General features: G+C 46.3%; 1 protein-coding gene and 1 long non-coding RNA gene across 2 annotated transcripts in view; one reads left to right on the forward strand and one right to left on the reverse strand.

Annotated features, from left to right (window-relative positions):
• Positions 1-2,978: 2,978 nt before the first annotated feature.
• Positions 2,979-14,310, reverse strand: LOC140198260 (uncharacterized). Its single transcript, XR_011886151.1, has 3 exons — positions 14,267-14,310; positions 4,138-4,206; positions 2,979-3,207 (listed from the first exon to the last, which is right to left on the reverse strand). It is a non-coding gene; the product is annotated as an uncharacterized lncRNA (long non-coding RNA).
• LOC140198254 (butyrophilin subfamily 3 member A3-like) overlaps positions 13,554-20,691 on the forward strand; it is a 98,256-nt gene continuing 91,118 nt past the window's right edge. Inside the window, exon 1 of the mRNA XM_072259311.1 lies at positions 13,554-13,806. The gene's annotated coding sequence lies outside the window, so the exon portion shown is untranslated. The remainder of the gene's footprint in view (positions 13,807-20,691) is intronic.

Consider the following 20,691-nt stretch of genomic DNA (forward strand, 5'->3'; position numbering starts at 1 on the left):
AACCCCAAGGCATTCTTCAATTATGTGAAAAAAAAAAGGATGACAGGAGTGAAGGCAGGACCGATTAGAGATAAAGGTGGGAAGATGTGCCTGGAGGCCGTGGAAGTGAGCAAGGTCCTCAATGAATACTTCTCTTCGGTATTCACCAATGAGAGGGAACTTGATGATGGTGAGGACAATATGAGTGAGGTTGATGTTCTGGAGCATGTTGATATTAAGGGAGAGGAGGTTTTGGAGTTGTTAAAATACATTAGGACGGATAAGTCCCCGGGGCCTGATGGAATATTCCCCAGTCTGCTCCACGAGGCGAGGGAAGAGATTGCTGAGTCTCTGGCTAGGATCTTTATGTCCTCATTGTCCACGGGAATGGTACCAGAGGATTGGAGGGAGGCGAAAGTTGTCCCCTTGTATAAAAAAGGTAGTAGGGATAGTCCGGGTAATTATAGACCAGTGAGCCTTACGTCTGTGGTGCGAAAGCTGGTGGAAAAGATTCTTAGAGATAGAATCTATGGGCATTTAGAGAGTCATGGTCTGATCAGGGACAGTCAGCATGGCTTTGTAAAGGACAGATTGTGTCTAACAAGCCTGATAGTGTTCTTTGAGGAGGGGACCAGGCATATAGATGAGGGTAGTGCAGTGGATGTGATCTATATGGATTTTAGTGAGACATTTGACAAGGTTCCAAATGGCAGGCTTATTCAGAAAGTTAGAAGGCATGGGATCCAAGGAAGTTTGGCCAGGTGGATTCAGAATTGGCTTGCCTGCAGAAGGCAGGGGGTGGTGATGGAGGGAGTACATTCAGATTGGAGGATTGTGACTAGTGGTGTCCCACAAGGATCTGTTCTGGGACCTCTACTTTTCGTGATTTTTATTAACGACCTGGATGTGGGGGTAGAAGGGTGGGTTGGCAAGTTTGCAGACAACACAAAGGTTGGTGGTGTTGTAGATAGTGTAGAGGATTGTCGAACATTGCAGAGAGACATTGATAGGATGCAAAGTGGGCTGAGAAGTGGCAGATGGATTTCAACCTGGAGAAGTGTGAGGTAGTACACTTTGGAAGGACCAAGGCAGAGTACAAAGTAAATGGCAGGATACTTGGTAGTGTGGAGGAGCAGAGGGATCTCGGGGTACATGTCCACAGATCCCTGAAATTTGCCTCACAGGTGGATAGGGTAGTTAAGAAAGCCTATGGGGTGTTAGCTTTCATAAATCGAGGGATAGGGTTTAAGAGTCGCAATGTAATGATGCAGCTCTATAAAACTCTGGTTAGGCCACACTTGGAGTACTGTGTCCATTTCTGGTCACCTCACTATAGGAAGGATGTGGAAGCATTGGAAAGGGTACAGAGGAGATTTACCAGGATGCTGCCTGGTTTACAGAGTATAGATTATGATCAGAGATTAAGGGAGCTAGGGCTTTACACTTTGGAGAGAAGGAGGATGAGAGGAGACATGATAGAGGTGTACAAGATAATTAGAGGAATAGATAGAGTGGATAGCCAGTGCCTCTTCCCCACGGCACCACTGCTCAATACAAGAGGACATGGCTTTAAGGTAAGGGGTGGGAAGTTCAAGTGGGATATTAGAGGAAGGTTTTTTACTCAGAGAGTGGTTGGTGTGTGGAATGCACTGCCTGAGTCAGTGGTGGAGGCAGATACACTAGTGAAGTTTAAGAGACTACTAGACAGCTATATGGAGGAATTTAAGGTGGAGGATTATACAGGAGGCAGTGTTTGAGGGTCGGCACAACATTGTGGGCCGAAGGGCATGTACTGTGCTGTACTATTCTATGTTCTATGTTTTAAACCATTCCAGCATATCAGGAAGATGGAGGGATTAGGATCTGGATGGTGTCTGAGTAAGGGAGCTGATGTCTAAGGATTGGCAGCCTGACACTTGGGATGGTAATATTTCATCAGATACTGAGACTCCGTGTGGTGATGGTCCTCCGAACTTAAGAAAGACTTACAAACAACCAATGTGCAAAAAATATATAAATTGTGTAAATAAATTAAATAGATAAGTAAAGAGAAAAATAAATAAATTAGTTAGAGATTGGAAGGTATATTGTTGTGGAGATCACTGAGTCATGGGTGAAAGAAGATCATAGCTGGAAGCTTAACATCGAAGCTTACACATCATATCACAATGACAGTCAGGTAGGCAGAGACGGTGGGGTGGCTCTGTTGGTAAAAAAATTAAATCAAATCCTTAGAAAGAGGTGACAAAGGATCAGAAGATGTCAAATCCACATAGATAGAATTGAGAAACTGCAAGGGTAAAAAGACCTGGTTGGGAGCTATATACCACCTCTGAAGAGTAGCCAGGGCAACACCCACACAAAATTCTGGAGGAGCTCAGCAATTCAGGAAACGTCTACAGAAATGTTGAAGCTTCAGGCTCAGACCCTTCATCAGAACTTGAAAGGAAGGGGAAAGACACCAGAATAAAAAGCTGGAGGGGTGTGATGGGTGGGGAAGGAGGATTAAATACAGTGAAAGGTGAAGGCTGGTAGGTGAGAAAGGTAAAGTGCTGGAGAAGAGATACCAGAGACACACACGGACACAAACATCAAATGCTGCTGGTTAATGATTAACTCGGTGAAAGACACCCTCTGGTCTGCCTGAAACTTGTTGCTCTACCATCACATCAAGATGTTATGGAGGAATGCTGCCAAATGACAGGTAGCAGGCTGCAGGAGAACATGCCGAGAGACGCACTGAAGCTTGGTGCAACCACTGCAAGGGCTCGGTGGGAAAGGACCACGGTGTAGGGTTCTTCTCCAAATTGTGAGGGAGGGGCCTCCTCAATTATTGTAGTACTTAGTATAACATCCCAGAGAGCCACATGAGTGGCAACAGTGTTATTAATGTGCATGAATGTAATAAAACAGCACAGAAAGCACTGACCATGAATGTAAAAAAAAATGGAAGGGCATTGAATGGCTTATTGTTGTAAATAATTTTTATTATGGATAAAGTTTATTTTGTTGAGAAAAATACTGCCAGGAGAGGAGAGTGGACCATGGGAGGAAGGGAAGGAGGAGAGGGCAACCAGGATGTGGGATATAAATTACAGTAGGAGATGATAAACAAAAAGGCATTTGGCCCATCGAGTCTGCTCCATCATTCCATCATGGCTGATTTATTATCCTTCTCAACACCATTCCTCTGCCTTCTCCCTGTAACCTTTGAATTCCTTTACGAATCTGCTTTAAAAATTTAAGAGACCTGTTACAAATTGGGACCACTTCACTGAGCACCACCACTCCATACACCACACATGGAACTTCCCTGTGGCGAAGCATTTTAATTCTGATTCCCATTCCCAATCTGACGTGTCAGTCAATGGCTGCCTCTTGTGTAATGATGAGGTCACCTTCAGGGTGGAGGAGCAACACCTATATTCTATCTGGGTAGCCTGCAACGTTTTGGCATGAATATGGATTTCTCCTTCCCATGAATGAACACCCCCCCCCCTATTTCCCCACAACCTTTTACCTCTGCCTATTACTTCCCACTGAGTCCCCTCCTCCTCCCCTTTCTCTCATGGTCCATTCACCCTTCCAGTCAGATTCCTTCTTTTGCAGCAGGTGGGTGGGAAATATCATGGGCTGAAAGACCTATCATCTTCCAACTAGTCTCCTTCCCCTCCCATCTCCTTTGTGTTCTGGGGGAGGGAAGGGGAGGTGGAAGGGTGGGAGAGGGGAAAACAGGGATGTGGAGGGCAGGAGAGGGAGGTTGAGAGAGGGAGGGGGAAGACCGGGAGGAGGGGAGCGGTGGAGATAGAGGGGCAAAGGGGATGGGGAATGGGAGAGGGGAGGAGGGAAGAAGGGGAAGGGGAGGGGGAGGAAGAGGGAGAAGGAGGAGAGGGGAGGAGAGGGGAGGAGAGGGGAGGAGAGGGGAGGAGAGGGGAGGAGAGGGGAGGAGAGTGGGGTGAGTGTGGGGAGAGGGATGGGGGCAAGAGGGCTAGAACAAGAATAGCCTGCAAGACATTTGCGGTTTCCTTCTTAGATAGATTGATCAATAGGTATATACATTATTGATTGCAATGGAAATTACAGTGTCACAGTAGCATTACAAGTGCACAGATATACAAATATTAGAAGAGAAGTAAGAAAGAATAAAAAATAAGTTACCTCAAACAGTCTAATGGTGGCGGGTGGGGGTCATCACTCTCCGGGCTGTAGCTTGTCTCATTATAGAGCCTAATGGTCGAGGGTAAGAATGCCCTGATTTAGCACTCTTTGGAGCAGTGCAGTTATCTTAGTCTATTACTGAAAATGCACCTCAGTTCAGTGTATCATGTCACGTGGCTTAGTGATTGGTTGTTTTTTTTTCCTCATTTACTACTGCATCGATGGTTTTCATCTTTCTGTGTTTTATTCTTTATATAACCCTAATACCCAGCAAATTCCTTTAACCTTTAGCATGTGTTCACTTCGTCCTTTGTTTGCGATTTTGTTACACCATCAAATCATCCAGTGAAATTCATTTTTTTTCTCCAGCATTTTGTGTGTTGCTCAGATTTCTATCATCTGCAGAATCTCTTGTGCTTAACAACAACAGAACAGCAGTAAAAATTCAACAACGGCAAAACAAGACCCAACCCTTTCCTCCCCCTCGCCTATTCGTGTATATACGTTCCCCTTACCCTCGCAGACAGTCACCCTCGTACATTCGGGAACAAAATGCAACAAACAACTTTTCCAAAGAAACAACATGGAATCATGTCCTTTCAAAAGGCTCAGATTTTACCACAACAGGGAAGCCCAATGTTCTGAGGGGGCGTAACTTTTTGAGAAGAAGGATCAGCAATGTGCAGATCATGACTGCATTCAGTGGGGTTCGAAGGTTGAGCATACTGTTACTGAGTATCACCCCAGTGTTGCTGATTCAAGGGCCTTGTCCCAGAGCTATGTCTCTTGGCTGTGACTAGATCAAGCAAAGTATCTGAGGGTCAGTGTTTTGTCAGGCTGCTGAAAATCTCCTCTCCAAAGCCACTCCATGTGTGGAACTGCCTGTGGACTCTGCTGAAGTGGACAAACAATGTCTGCTGGTCACAATTGTGTCTACGCAAAATGTTTGGAAATGCTTCCCACAGAGTGACTGTGACTAACAGGATGGTGAGTCCTGGGAGACAACTACTTGCAACTTCTAGATTGTCAAGAGTGCTGCTTCTCCACTTCAGTCAATAATGCTGGTTCCAACCTGATCTCAGTCTGGGGCTGTTGGGAATTGCACAGTCTCAGACTGATGGGTTTCCCCTGGTGAAACCCATCAGTCCTCCCACATCTCAAAAATGTGTTGATTGGTAGATTAACCGGCTGCTGTAAGTTACCCTAGGTAGTGGGTTGTTGGTGAATCAGGTTAGACTTCACTGGTACACAAGAGGAATAAGTTTCCTGTGAAAATAACCAACAAAATGGATCCAATGTCTTTGATGTGGGATCGCACGCATAACTCCATGGGCCAGATTACCTCCCCCATGTCATATGGAAAAATGAAGTTCAGAAAATTCAAAAAGATTTCACAAACAGTTAGTTTTTATGGATCTTCTCCTCCCACAGTTTAATTTTGGAATTCCCACATTATCCTGCCCATCTGTATCAAACAATCCCCTGTCTAATTTTAAAGCTTCTGCAAAGACCCATCGCCACCTTCTCTGTTAATATCAGAGCTGCAACTCAATGAGCGACTGAAACAGGAACTGTGTAACAATTCACGATTCTGTCAAACAAACAAATAACGAGTGCAGAAGCAGGGGGTGCAATGAAATTTCTCTGATAAACTTTATCCCAAAGTTCAGTGCCACCATGTGTCGTCTCCTTCTAACCCTCGGCCTTGCAGCCAGCTGTCGCTATGAATAAACCAACCCCAACTGGATTCAGGAACAGTTTCATCTCAGACATCACCACAAACACTCCACTCCTCCGTCCTATCATCAGATTTTTGAACGGTGCATGACCACTGCTTATTTATTCCTTTTTTTGCACTTTTTGTATTATTATGTCGTGTTTTATGTCTTTGCACTGTACTGCAAATCAACAAATTTTCCTACCATATCAGACAGTGATAATAAACCTGATTCTGAAGAGCACCACTCTCCCTCAATGTCCAAAGAAACAAGGGAGGTGATTGTGGATTACAGGAGGAACAGAGACAGGCTCGCCCCGATCAACATCAATGGGACTGCAGTTGAGAGGGAGAGTAGTTTCAAGTTCCTCAGTATACACATCACTGAAGATCTCACCTGGAATATACACACTGGCTGTGTGGCTAAAAAAAATGCACAAAATCCTGCCGAAGGGTTTCGGCGCGAAACGTTCACTGTACTCTTTCCCATAGATGCTGCCTGGTATGTGGTTCTCGTATTTCCAGCATCTCCAGATTGTCTCTTGTTTGTGATTGGATTACTACTCTGCGAAGTCTCTTCCAGAGATGCCTATCCTGAAGATGTTTAAATCTTCCCTTCACGCCTATCCTGAAGATGTTTAAATCTTCCCTTCGACAGGAGTTCAGTGAAACTCTCTCTCACTGCTCCCCCGCTGTGATCCTGTGATCACTTGAGATAATGCATGATGCTGTCTCCAAACAAGAAACAGCCTATCCTGATGAATTTCAAATCATAGTCAGGGACTTCATCCAGGCGTGTTTGAAGAAAACCCTGCCTGATTATCATCAGCATATAACCTGTAGCACCAGAGGCCCCAACAGACTAGACCACAGCTATAATAAGATGAGGAGTGCCAGCCACTCCATGCCCAGACCGTATTCTGGTAAATCTGATCACTTGGCTGTCCCTCTCCTACCTACATACAGGGAGAGAGTAAAGAGCAAAACTCCAGAGATTGGGACAACAAAGAAGTGGTTATTGGAGGTAAAGGAGCAGATACAGGATTGCTTTGAACTGGTGGACTGGGCAGTGTTTGAGGACACATCTATGGATCTGAATGAATACACTATGGTTGTCATGGACTTTAAAACAGTTGTAGACGAGTGTCTCCCCACAAAATGATTCAAGTCTTCCCCAACCGGAAGCCCAGGATGAACCATAAGATCCACAATTTGCCAAGGGCCAGATCAGAGGCATTCAAGTCTGGTGTCCAAGAAAGCTGTAAGAGGTCCAAGTACAGTACAATGTCTGGAAAGCTATCTCACCAGCAAAGTTGCAATTCCAGACAAAACTTGAATCAATGAAGGATGCTCGACAGTTGTGGCAGGTCTTGAATACCTCTTATAAAGTTAAATTTAGTGATATAGGTGACAACCAGGATTCACTTCCAAATGAGCTCAATGCCTTCTATGCTTGCTTTGACCATCAAAACATGGAGGAACCACTACAGACTCCCACAGCCCCCGATGATCCTGTGATTCCAGTCTCTGTGGCCAACGTGCAAACAGCCTTCAGGAGGCTGAACCCATGTAAAGCATTTAGCCCAGATGGTTACCTGGCCAAGTGCTAAATATCTGTGGTGATAAACTGGATGGAGTAATCATTGAGATCTTTACCCTTTCATTCCGGCAGTCTGCTTCAAGCAGGCTTCAATTATACCAGTGTCTAAGAAGAACGTGGTAATTTGCCTCAAAGTCTATCATGCAGTTGCACTTACATCCACAGTGTTTTGAGAGGTTGGCGATGAAACATATCAACTCCTGCCTGAGAAGTGAATTGTATCCACTCCAATTTGCCTACCAGACCAACAGGCCCACAGTAGATTCCATCTCATTGGCTTTCCACTTAACCCTGGAACATCTGGACAGCAAAGAAGCATACAGCAGGATGTTCTTTATTGACTACAGCTCAGCATTTAATATCATCATCCTCTCAAAACTAATCAATTTTTAAGACATTGGTCTCAATCCTCCTTGTGCAATTGGATCCTCAATTTCCTCAATTACAGACCAGTCAGTACAGATTGGCAACAACATCTCCTTTGTGATCTCCATCAGCACAGGTGAACCACAATGCTGTGTGCTTAGCTCTCTACTCTACTCACTTTACAATGTGTGGCCAAGCTCAGCTCCAATGTCACAGTCAAGTTTGCTGATGACATCACTGCAATCAAAATTGATGAAGTACCAGCATATAGGAGGGAGATTGACAATCTGGCTGAGTGCTACCAGAACAATAACCTCTCACACAATGTCAGCAAAACCAAAGGGCTGATTCTTGACTTCAGGAGGGGCAAACCAGAGGTCCATGAGCCAGTCCTCATCAGAGGATCAGAGGTGGAGAGGGTCAGCAACTTTAAATTCCTTGGTGTCATTATTTTGGAGGACCCGTCCTCGGCCCAGTACGCAAGTGAAATTACAAAGAAAACACAGCAGCACCTGTATTTCCTTAGGAGTTTGCGTAGATTTGTATGACATCAAAAACTTTGACAAACTTCTACAGATGTTAGAGCAGGGTATGTTGATGGGCTGCATCAGAGCCTGGTATGGAAACGTCAATACCCTTAAATAGAAAATCCTACAAAAAGCAGTGGATACAGCCCAGTCCACCATAGGTAAGTCTTCCCCACCAGTGTGCATATCTACATGAACCATTGTCACGGGAAATCTGCTTTCATCATCAGAGACCCCCCCACCACCCAGGTCCTGCTCCTTCCATGCTGCTTCCATCAGGAATAAGGTACAGGAGCCGCAGGACTCACACCAATTATTATCCCTCAACCATCAGGCTCTTGAACCAAAGTGGATAACTTTACTTGCCCCATCTTTGAAATGCTCCCCACAACCTATGAGATCACCTTCAAGGACTCTTCATCTCATGTTCTCAGTATTTATCATTTATTTATTATTGCTTATTTATTTTTATTTGCACAGTTTGCACACTGGTTGAATGCTGAAGCTGGTTCAGTCCCTCATTGATTCTTTATGGTTATTTATTTATTTGTTTAAAGTTTTATTGGGATACAGTGTGGAATAGGCCCTTCTGGCCCTTCGAGCCACATTGCCCAGCAATCCCCAATTTAATACTAGCTAAATCCTGGTACAATTTACAGTGACCAATAACCCTGACAACTGGTCTGTCTTTGGACTGTGGGTGGAAACCAGAGCACCCAGAGGAAACCCACTCGGTCACGGGGAGAACATACAAACTCCTTGTATCTGGGTTGCCTACACTGTAAAGCATTGTGCTAGCCACCATACTAATGCGCCTATGATGGATTTATTGAGTATGCTTGCAAGAAAATGGAACTCAGGTTTGCATATGGTGAGATATATTTACTTTGTTTCAGCACCATTCAGCCAGGTACCCTGTGTCACTCCTGTACGCTGACTCATCACCAGCTGTGATTTGTCCAGTGATATAATTGGCAAACTTTTATAAAATTGTGTGAGGAGTAAAAAAATTGTATAAAATTCTTCCGTCACCTACGTCTCCGAGCCTACTTCTTTGGCAAGGATTCCCCTCCCACTACAGATGACCCCTTCTCCTGTCTTCAACCCTCCTCCTCCTCCTGGACATCCCGCCTGGGCCTTCTACCTGCACTCGATCTCTTCATCTCCAACCGTCGCTGACATCAACCGTCTCAAATTCACCACTCTCCTCTCCTGTTCCAACCTCTCTCCCTCTGAACACACTGCCCTCCACTCTCTCCACACTAATCCCGACCTCACCATCAAACCTGCCGTAGTAGTCTGGCAGACGGACCTCTACCTCACTGAGACAAAGCGACAGTTCTCTGACACCTCCTCTTACTTACCACTAGAACAGGACCCCACCAAAAAACATCAAACCATTGTCTCCCTCACCATCACCGCCCTTATGAACTCCGGAGACCTTCCATCCTCAGCCGCTAAACTCATTATTCCCACAACCCATACCGCTCAGTTTTACCTCCTCCCAAAGATACACAAGCCTGACTGTCCCGGTAGACCCATAGTTTCTGCCTGCTCTGAACTTCTATCTGCCTACCTGGACTCCATTTTGTCACCCATAGTTCAGTCCCTCCCCACCTACATCCGGGATACATCCCAAGCCTCCACCTCTTCAATAACTTCCAGTTCCCCGGTCCCAACCGCTACATTTTTACTATGGATGTCCAATCCTTATACACCTCCATTCCCCACCAAGAAGGCCTCAAAGCCCTCCGCTACTTCCTGGATAATAGACCTCACCAGTTCCCCACCACCACTACCCTCCTCCGGTTGGCAGAACTGGTTCTCACACTCAATAACTTCTCTGTTGGCTCTTCCCACTTTCTTCAGACTAAGGGTGTAGCTATGGGAACTCATATGGGACCCAGCTATGCCTGCCTCTTTGTTGGTTATGTGGAACAGTCTGTACTCCAGACCTATTCTGGTACTGCTCCCCAACATTTCCTTTGATACATTGACGACTACATTGGTGCTGCTTCCTGCACCCATGCTGAGCTCGTCAATTTCATCGACTTCACTTCAAACTTCCACCCAGCCCTCAAATTCACTTACTCTATCTCGGACTCGTCTCTCCCCTTTCTCGATCTCTCGGTCTCCATCTCTGGAGACAGACAGTCCATTGACATCTTCTACAAGCTCACTGACTCTCATAACTACCTCAACTATACCTCTTCCCACCCTACCACATGCAAAAATGCCATTCCCTATTCCCAGTTTGTTCGTCTCTGCCGCATCTGCTCCAAGGATGAGGCTTTCCGTTCTAGGACATCTCAAATGTCCTCTTCCTTTAAGGATCATGGTTTTCCTTCTACCGTCATCAATGATGTCCTCACCCACATCTCCTCCATTTCCTGCACTTTGGCCCTCACCCCATCCTCCCGCAACCACAACAGGGACAGAGTTCCCCTTGTCCTTACCTACCACCCCACCAGCCTCCGGATCCAGCACATTATCCTCCGCAACTTCCGCCACCTTCAACAGGACCCCACCACTAAGCACATCTTTCCCTCTCCAGCCCTCTCTGCTTTCCGCAGGGATCGGTCCCTCTGCAGCTCCTTATCCACATGTCCCTCCCCACGGATCTCCCACCTGGCACTTATCCCCGTAAGTGCAAGTGCTACACCTGTCCCTACACCTTATCTCTTGCAACCATTCAGGGCCCCAGACAGTCCTTCCAGGTGAGGCAACACTTCACTTGTGAGTCTGTTGGGGTCACCTATTGCATCCGGTGCTCCCTCCTCTACATTGGTGAAACCCAACGCAGGTTGGGGGACCACTTCGTCGAGCACCTCCACTCCATCCGCCTCAACAGACAGGATCTCCTGGTTGCCACCCACTTCAACTCTGCTTCCCATTGCCATTCAGATATGTCCATACATGGCTTCCTCTACTGCCATGAAGAGGCTAAACTCAGGTTGGAGGAGCAACACCTCATATACCGTCCAGGTAGTCTCCAGCCACTTGGTATGAACATAGAATTCTCCAAGTTCCGGTAATTCCCTCCCCCTCCCTTCCTCTATCCTTATTTCACTCTACCCCTCCCCCAGCTCCCTCATGGTTCCGCCTCCTTCTTCTACTACCCATTGTTTTCAGGGCTATAACGTCAATGCTTCCACTCCCCCACCCCTTTGTCCTTCAAATTACTGGTCTTTCAACTGAAGCTACAAGCATTCTTCAAATCCTTCCCCATCTTTCATTCTTCAGTCCTGACGAAGGGTTCCGGCCCGAAACGTCGACTCATCGTTTCTAACTGATGCTGCCTGACCTGCTGATTTCATCCAGTGTACTGGAAGTGTTGCTTTGATCACAGCATCTGCAGTTTATTTTGTGTTTAAAATTGTGTGAGGAGCCCTTTCAAAGAAACTTCTGTTTTCCAGCCTCGCTGACAGGTCCTGTGACAAGAGACTCCACCTCTGAACTTGAGTTTTATCAGACTTTGACATTCAACGGTAAAACAGACGGGTCATCACGGGCAATAAGCACACACAAAATACTAAAGGAACTCAGCAGGCCAGGCAGCATCTATGGAAAAGAGTACAGTCAACATTTCAGTCAAGACCCTGAAGCAGGATTGATGAAAAATAGATGAGGAATCAGAGTTCACAAACGAGAAAATCTGCAGGTACTGGAAATCCAATCAACACACACAAAATCCTGAAGGAACTCAGCAGGCCAGGCAGCACCTACGGAAAGAGTACTGTCGATGTTTTGGGCCAAAACCCTTCGGTAGGACTGGAGAACAAAACCTGAAGAGTAGATTTAAAAGTGGGGGAGGGGAGGGAGAGAGAAACACCAGGTGACAGGTGAAACCTGGGGGGGGAGGGATGAAGTAAAGGGATGGGAAGTTGATTGGTGAAAGACACAAAAGACCATGGAAGAAAGAAAAGGGGTGCGGAGCACCAGAGGGAGGCAATGGGTGGGCAAGGAGATAAGGTGAGGGAGGGAAAAGGGGATGGGAATTGGTGAAGGAGAGGTGGGGTGGGGGGTATTATCAGAAGTTCGAGAAATCAATGTTCATGCCATCAGGCTGGAGGCTATCCAAACGGAATATAAGGTGTTGTTCCTCTAACCTAAGTGTGGCCTTATCATGACAGTGGAGGAGGTCATGGATAGACATACGGAATGGGAATGGGAAGTCGAATTAAAATGGGTAACCACTGAGAGATCCTTCTTTTTCTGGCTGAGGAGCATAGGTGCTCGGTGAAGCAGTCTCCCAATCTACGGTCTCACAGGGGGTCACACTGGGAGCACCGGACACAGTATATGACCCCAGCAGAGTCACAGGTGAAATGTTGCCTGGAAGGACTGTTTGGGGCCCTGAATGGTAGTGAGGGAGGTGGTGTAGGGTGAAGCACCTTCAATTACTCCAAAAGACTGAGGTTTGGTAAAATACCGAAAGGCTTTTATTCACTGTACAATATGACCTCCACAGTGAGTGTCTGCCCCCGGACTGAGGCGGAGGGGCAAGGCGAACACCTTTATACAGGACTCTGTGGGAGGAGCCACAGGGGCAGTCAGCAGAGGTGTGTGTCCAGACAGGTAACCGAGTTACAACATATATACATGGTTTACCACATAGGGGCAGGTGCAGCACTTGTTCTGCTTGCAAGGATAAGTACCTGGAGGGAGGTCAGTGGGGAGGGACAAATGGACAAGGGAGGCACATGGGGTGCAATCCCTGTGGTAAGCAGAAAGTGAGGGGGAGGGAAAGATGAGCTTGGTGGTGGGATCCCCCTGGAGATGTTGGACGTTTTGAAGAATTATGTGCTCAACACGAACGCTGATGGAGTGGTAGGTGAGGACAAAGAAATCCTATCCCCGGTGGGATGGTGCTCGCAAATATTTATAGGTTCTTTAATTAGACCGTATAAACATTTGTAGGGTCTTCAATCAGATGGAGCGAGAGGTTGTTGAATTGCTGAATTACTCGCACTGCAATCTGCAACTTCCCGTCAGGAAAGCAGAAGTGGTTTAAAAGTTGGGGGAGGGGAGAAACACAAGATGATAGGTGAGACCGGGAGGGGGAGGGGTGAAGTAAGGAGTTGGGAAGTTGATTGGTGAAGGAAATACAGGGCTAGAGAAAGGGGACTCTAATGCAGAGGGCAGAAGGCTATGGAAGAAAGAAAAGGGGGAGGAGCACGACAGGGAGGTGTTGGGCTGGCACCGTCCTCTCCAATCTCCGACACAGTTTCACTCTTTTCGACCCGCCCATTTAACTGCGTCCATTTTTGCGGAAAAGTACAATTAGTTTTACTTTTTCCTCTGGCAGCTGCCATGACGCCGACTTTGTGGTGCTCCTGACCAAGAAAGTTCTGCTCTGAGGTCGCTTACTCCACGTTACTGCTGAGCGCTCGTTACAAACTTCCCCACAAGGAGTGGGGAGGGAGCTCTGCGTGAAGAACCTCTCGGTTGCTGATCGGGTGAGTGGGGCTCAGGGACTTGTCACCGCACGGGAGCCACCTGGACAAAATGGGTCCCTTTCCGATTTCCTAGCGGAGTCAGTAAGAGGGAGACCCGCGGCTACAGGCCCGCCAGCGACGCCGAGATTGGCTCCGCCTTGTTCCCGAAGCCGGAACGGCGAACCTGTCTGCTCAGCAGAATGAGGAGACCGAGAGCTAGGCAGGTCAGGGAGGGGGAAGCCCTTAAGACCCTCAGACAAAGGAGCAGAATCTGTTCTGCTCGGCCATTCCATCATGGGTGATCCTGTATCCCACTCAACCCCATACACCTGCCTTCTCGCCGTACCCTTTGATGCCCTGACCGATCAGGAAACGATCAACTTCCGCCTTTAATATACCTGCGGACTTTACCTCCACGGCAGTCTGTGGCAAAGCATTCCACAGATTCACCACTCTCTGGCTTAAAAAAAATCCTACCTACCTCCGTTCTGAAAGCTGGACCCTCAATTTTGAGGCTGTGTCGTTCTGGACACGCCCATTACAGGGAACATCCTCTCCAAATCCACCTTATCTAGTCATTTCCACATTCGGTAGGTTTCAATGGGACCCCGCCCCACCCCGTATTCTTCTAAATTCCAATGAGTCCAGGCTTAGAAACATAGAAAACCTACAGCACAATATAGGCCCTTCGGCCCACAAAACTGTGCTGAACATGTCCTTACCTTAGAAATTACCCATCGCTCTGTATTTATCGAAGCTCCATGTACCTATCCAGGGATCTCTTAAAAGACCCTATCGTTTCAGCCACTGTCGCCAGCAGCCCATTCCACACTCTCACCACTCTCTGCGTAAAAAAAACCTACCCTTTACATCTTCTCTTTACTGACTTCCAAGCACCCTAAAACTATGCCCTCTCGTTCTAGCCATTTCAGCCCTGGGAAAAAGCCTCTGACTATTCACACGATCAATGCCTCTCATCATCTTATACACCTCTATCAGGCCACCTATCATCCTCTGTCGCTCCAAGGAGAAAAGGCCGAGTTCACTCAACCTATTCTCATAAGGCATGCTCCCCAATCCAGGCAACATCCTTGTAAATCTCCTCTGCACCCTTTCTATGGTTTTCACGTCCTTCCTGTAGTGAGGCGACCAGAATTGAGCACAGTACTCCAACTGGGGTCTGACCAGGGTTCTAATAGCTGCAACATTACCTCTCAGCTCTTAAACTCAATCCCACGATTGATGAAGGCCAATACACCGTATGCCTTCTTAACCACAGAGTCAACCTGTGCAGCAGCTTTGAGTGTCCTGTGGACTCGGACCCCAAGATCCTTCTGATTCTCCACACTGCCAAGAGTCTGACCATTACTGCTGTATTCTGCCATCATATGTCCTCTGGACTCTCCAATGACAACCCATTCCTTCTGAGATATGGGGGCCAAAACGTTTGACAATACTCCAAGTGCAGCCTTATCTTACAAAGCTTCAGCATTATCTCCTTGTTTTTATATTGTATTCCCCTTGAAATGAATAACAACACTGCATTTGTGTTTTTACCACAGACTCAACCTATAAATTAAACTTTGAGAGTCTTGCACGAGGACTCCTAAGTCCCTTTGCACCTCTGATGTTTGAATTTTCTCCCCATTTAGATAATAGTCTGTACTTTTGTTCCTTTAATCAAAATGCATTATCATAGATTTCCCAACACTGTATTCCATCTGCCACTTTCTTCCCCCCATTCTTCCAATTTGTCTAAGTCCTTCTGCAATCGCATTGCTTCCTCAGCACTACCAACCTCTCCACCTATCATCTGCAAGCCATCAATTCCATTATCTAAATCATTGACAATGTGAAAAGTAGTGGCCTCAATACTGACCCCTGAGGAATACCACTAGTCACTGGCAGCTGACCAGAAAAGGTCCCCTTTATTCCCATTTGCTGCTTCCTGACTGTCAGCCATTCCTTTATCTATGTCAGTATCTTTCCTGCAGTGCCATGGGATTTTATCTTCTTAAGCAGCATCGTATGTGCCACCTTCTCAAATGTTTTCTGAAAATTCCAGAAAGTGACTCTGCTTTGTCCACCCTGCTTGCTACTTCCTTGAAGAACTCTAACAGATTTGTAAACAAAGATTTCCTTTTACAGAAACCATGCTGACTTCATTTTATCATTAGTTTCCAAGTACCCTGAAACCGCATTCTGAATAATGAACTCAAATACTTACCCAGCACCTGAGGTTTAATCTAACTGGCCGATAATTTCCTTTTCTCCCTTCTGAAAGAGTGGAGCGACATTTGCAATTTTTTGTTCCTCTGCAACCAATCCAGAATCAAGTGATTCTTGAAAGATCGTATCTGCTTTCTCTTCAGCAACCTCTCTCAGTCTGGAATGTAGTCCATCTGGTCCAGGTGACTTATGCACATTAAGATCTTTGAGTTTGCCGAGCACTTTTTCCTTTGTAATAGCCATGGCACTCACTGCTGCTCCCTGATACTTGTGGACCTCTGGCACACTGTTAGAGTCTTGCACAGTGAAGAATGATGCAAAGAACTCATTAAGTTCATTCGCCATTTCTTTGTCCCTCATTACTACCTCATCAACATCATTTCCCAGTGGTCCAATATCAACTCTCACCTTCTTTTACCTCTTTATATAACTGAAAAAAACTTAGTATCCTGCTTTATGTACCTACCACCCCACCAGCCTCCCGGTTCAACATATAATTCTCCGTAACTTCCGCCACCTCCAATAGGATCCCACCACTAAACACACCTTTCCCTCCACCCCGTACTCCGCTTTCCGCAACAATCGATCCCTATGCAAGTCCCTTGTCCATTCGTCGTCCCCCCCCCCCCCCCATCCCTTCCCACCGATCTCCCTCCTGGCACTTATCCTTGTAAGTGGAACAAGTGCTACACATGCCCTTACACTTCCTCCCTCACTACCACTCAGGGCCTCCCAGTCCTTCCAGGTGAGGCGACACTTCACCTGTGACTCAGCTGGGGTGATATACTGCGTCCGGTGCTCCTGATGCGGCCTTCTATATATTGGCGAGACCCGACGCAGACTGGCAGATTGTTTCAATGAACACCTACGCTCTGTCCGCCAGAGAAAGCAGGATCTCCCAGTGGCCACACATTTTAATTCCCCGTCCCATTCCCATTCTGATATGTCTATCCACGGCCTCCTCTACTGTAAAGATGGAGCCACACTCAGGTTGGAGGAACAACACCTTATATTCTGTCTGGGTAGCCTCCAATTTGATGGCATGAACATAGACTTCTCAAACTTCCGCTAATACCCCACCTCCCCCTCGTACCTCATCCGTTATTTATTTATTTATATACACACATTCTTTTTCTCTCTCTCCTTTTTCTCCCTCTGTCCCCTTCACTATACCCCTTGCCCATCCTCCGGGTTTCCCCCCTCCCCCTTTTCTTTCTCTCGAGGCCTCCTGTCCCATGATCCTCTCGTATCCCTTTTGCCAATCACCTGTCCAGCTCTTAGCTCCATCCCTCCCCCTCCTGTCTTCTCCTGTCATTTTGGATCTCCCCCTCCCCCTCCCACTATCAAATCTCTTACTAGTTCTTCTTTCAGTTAGTCCTAACGAAGGGTCTCGGCCCGAAATGTCGACTGTACCTCTTCCTAGAGATGCTGCCTGGCCTGGTGCGTTCACCAGCAACTTTTATGTGTGTTGCTTTTATGTTATTGGTTAGTTTGCTTTCATATTTCATCATCTCCCTACTTATGGCTTTTTCAATTGCCTTTTGTTGGATTTTAACTTCCCAGTCATCCAATTTCCCACTCACATTTGCCCTTTCCCTGGCTTTTATGCCGTCCTTAACTTCCCTTGTCAGCCACAGTTGACTACCCCTGCCATTTCAGAACTACTTCTTCTGTGGACATATCTATCCTGTGCCTTGTGCACTATTCCCAGAAGCATCAGCCACCTCTGCGCTGCTGTCATCCGTGCCAGTATCCCCCTCCAATCCACCTGAGCAAGCACCTCTCTCATGCTTCTGTAATTCCCTTTATTCCATTGCAATGCTGACACATCTGATTTGTGCTTCTCCTTCTCAAATTGCAGCATGAATTCAATCATATTATGATCTCTGCCTCCAAAGGATTACTTTACCTTAAGCTCCATAATTAAATCTGAATTATTACATAATACCCAAAGATAGCCCTAAGATAGCCTTTCCTCTTGTAGACTCAAGTATGAGCTGCTCTAAAAAGCCGTCTCATAGACATTCAACAAATTCCCTCTCTTGCCAGCCATCACCAACCTGATTTTCCCAATCCCCTTGCGTATTGAAGTTCTCCATTACAATTGTGACTTTACCCTTATTATATGTCCTTTCCAACTCCCTTTGCAATCTCTCGTTGAAGACTGGATGGATCCTGGGGTTTGTTTACTTACAGGAGTGGCTCTCAAAATTCAAAATAAATTTATTATCAAAGAGCATGTTTCACAATATACAACACTGAGATTCATTTTCCAGTGTCCATATTCAATAAAACCATAGAGTAATAATCATAACTGGTTGAACACACCGATTGGGCATTGAACCAGTGTGCAAAATACAAAAAAACTGTGTAAATATCGAAAGAAAGAAAGGATGTTTGATGGCTCTTGGTCTGTTCTTGCTGGAATGAAGAAGGATGAGGGGGGATTTCATTGAAACCTTTTGAATGTTGAAAGGCCAAGACAGAGTGGATGTGGAAAGGGTGTTTCCCATGGTGGGGGAGTTGAGGACAAGGGGGTTCAGCCTCAGGATAGAGGAGTGCCCATTTAAAACAGAGATGTGGAGAAATTTCTTTAGCCAGAGGGTGATACATTTGTGGAATTTATTACCACACCCAGCTGTGGAGTCCAGGTCATTGGGTGTATTTAAGGCTGAGATTGACAGGTTCTTGATTGGCCATGGGATCAAAGGTTATGGGGAGAAGGCCGAGGAATGGGGTTGAAGAAGGGAAAAGAGGGTTCAGCCGTGATTGAATAGTGGAGCAGACTAGATGGGCCAAATGGCCTAATTCTGCTCCTATATCTTATGGTCTTATAATAAATAAATAATAAATATTGAGAACATGAGTTATCTGAGCGATTTTGTGGGGACACAGCTGATTTTTTTTTATATAAACTCTATCGCAACCGTAGTGTATTCATTCATATCTACAAATAAGTGCTTGAACAGGGCCCAGTCTGCTGACTGGAAGCAATCCTGTAGCCACTCCTCTTTGTGGTCCTAATTTCTAAAGCCTTCAGCCTCTTCTGTGACTTAGCTTTCAGACTGTGACGGGCACTAATTGTCTGGAAGGAGGAAGTAGGGAAACTTTCTGTTCCCCGCGCTGAAACTCATTGGCAGGTCTGTGGGGGCTTCCCGGGTCTGGGTGTTGGGGCAAACCGCACAGCTCATTGGAGAGATCCCACTCCTCCCTCCGTTTTCACTCTTGTTATTTGTGTTTCCCGGGGCTGTCTTGTTGCACATTTCATATTTCCATCGCTTATTGATTCAGCCGGAGTTTGGGAGGGGGTCTTGTTGGAAGTCTTTAAAAAACTCATACAGGAGATTGATGGTTGAGATGAACTGGATACTGTGAACTGAGAAGAGGAGGACGGCATGGAGCATGGACACCGACAGACTGTTTGGGATTGTCTTAGTGTCCTGTTTTCTGACTAAAGTGTGATTTGAATTTTCTAAACCTCATATTTTATTTGTTATGGGGGGAGGCCATTTGGCCCAGGGGGTCTGTGTGAAATCCAACAGCAGTGACTTTTGTTCCATTTCCCTGTTATTTTCCCCAGAAACTTATTACTCTTGTGTGCCAAATAAAGTCGGGGAATTTACAGCAGCCGATTAACAGCCAGAGGTGGTGGTACATATTGGTACCAACGACATGGGTAGGAAAAGGGTGGAGGTCCTGAAAGCAGAGTACAGGATGTTAGGAAAGAAGTTGAGAAGCAGGACCTCAAAGGTAGTAATCTCAGGATTACTGCCTGTGCCATGTGACAGTAAGTATAGAAATAGAATGGGGTGGAGGATAAAAGCGTGGCTGAGGGATTGGAGCAGAAGGCAGGGATTCAGATTTCTGGATCATTGGGACCTCTTCTTGGACAAGTGTGACCTATACAAAAAGGATGGGTTGCACTTGAATTGGAGGGGGACCAATATCCTGGGAGGTTTGCTAAGGCTATTGCGGAGAATTTAAACTAGAATTGCTGGGGGGATGGGAACCCAAACTGATGTGACGGGGGAAAGGGAGGTTGGCTCACAAATAGGGAAAGCTTGGAGACAGTGCGAAAGGCAGGATAGTCAGGTGACTGGGAAGGGACGCACTCAGACCGATGGTGTGAGATGTGTCTATTTTAATGTGAGTGGTATTATGCAGGTCATAGATCTCTCAGTGGGTGAGCATCTGGGGGACAGTGACCACCACTCCCTGGCCTTTAGCATTTTCATGGAAAAGGATAGAATCAGAGAGGACAGGAAAATTTGTAATTGGGGAAGGGCAAATTATGAGGCTATAAGGCTAGAACATGCAGGTATGAATTGGGATGATGTTTTTGCAGGGAAATGTACTATGGACATGTGGTCGATGTTTAGAGATCTCTTGCAGGATGTTAGGGATAAATTTGTCCTGGTGACGAAGATAGAGAATGGTAGGCTGAAGGGAGAATGAGTGACAAGTGAGGTGGAAAATCTAGTCAGGTGGAAGAAGGCAGCATACATGAGGTTTAGGAAGCAGGGATCAGATGGGTCTATTGAGGAATATAGGGTAGCAAGAAAGGAGCCAAAGAAGGGGCTGAGAAGAGCAAGAAGGGGGCATGAGAAGGCCTTGGCGAATAGAGTAAAGGAAAACCCAAAGGCATTCTTCAATTATGTGAAGAACAAAAGGATGACA

This window comes from Mobula birostris, chromosome 5, assembly GCF_030028105.1.
Source record: "Mobula birostris isolate sMobBir1 chromosome 5, sMobBir1.hap1, whole genome shotgun sequence".
NCBI classification, from domain to species: Eukaryota; Metazoa; Chordata; class Chondrichthyes; order Myliobatiformes; family Myliobatidae; genus Mobula; species Mobula birostris.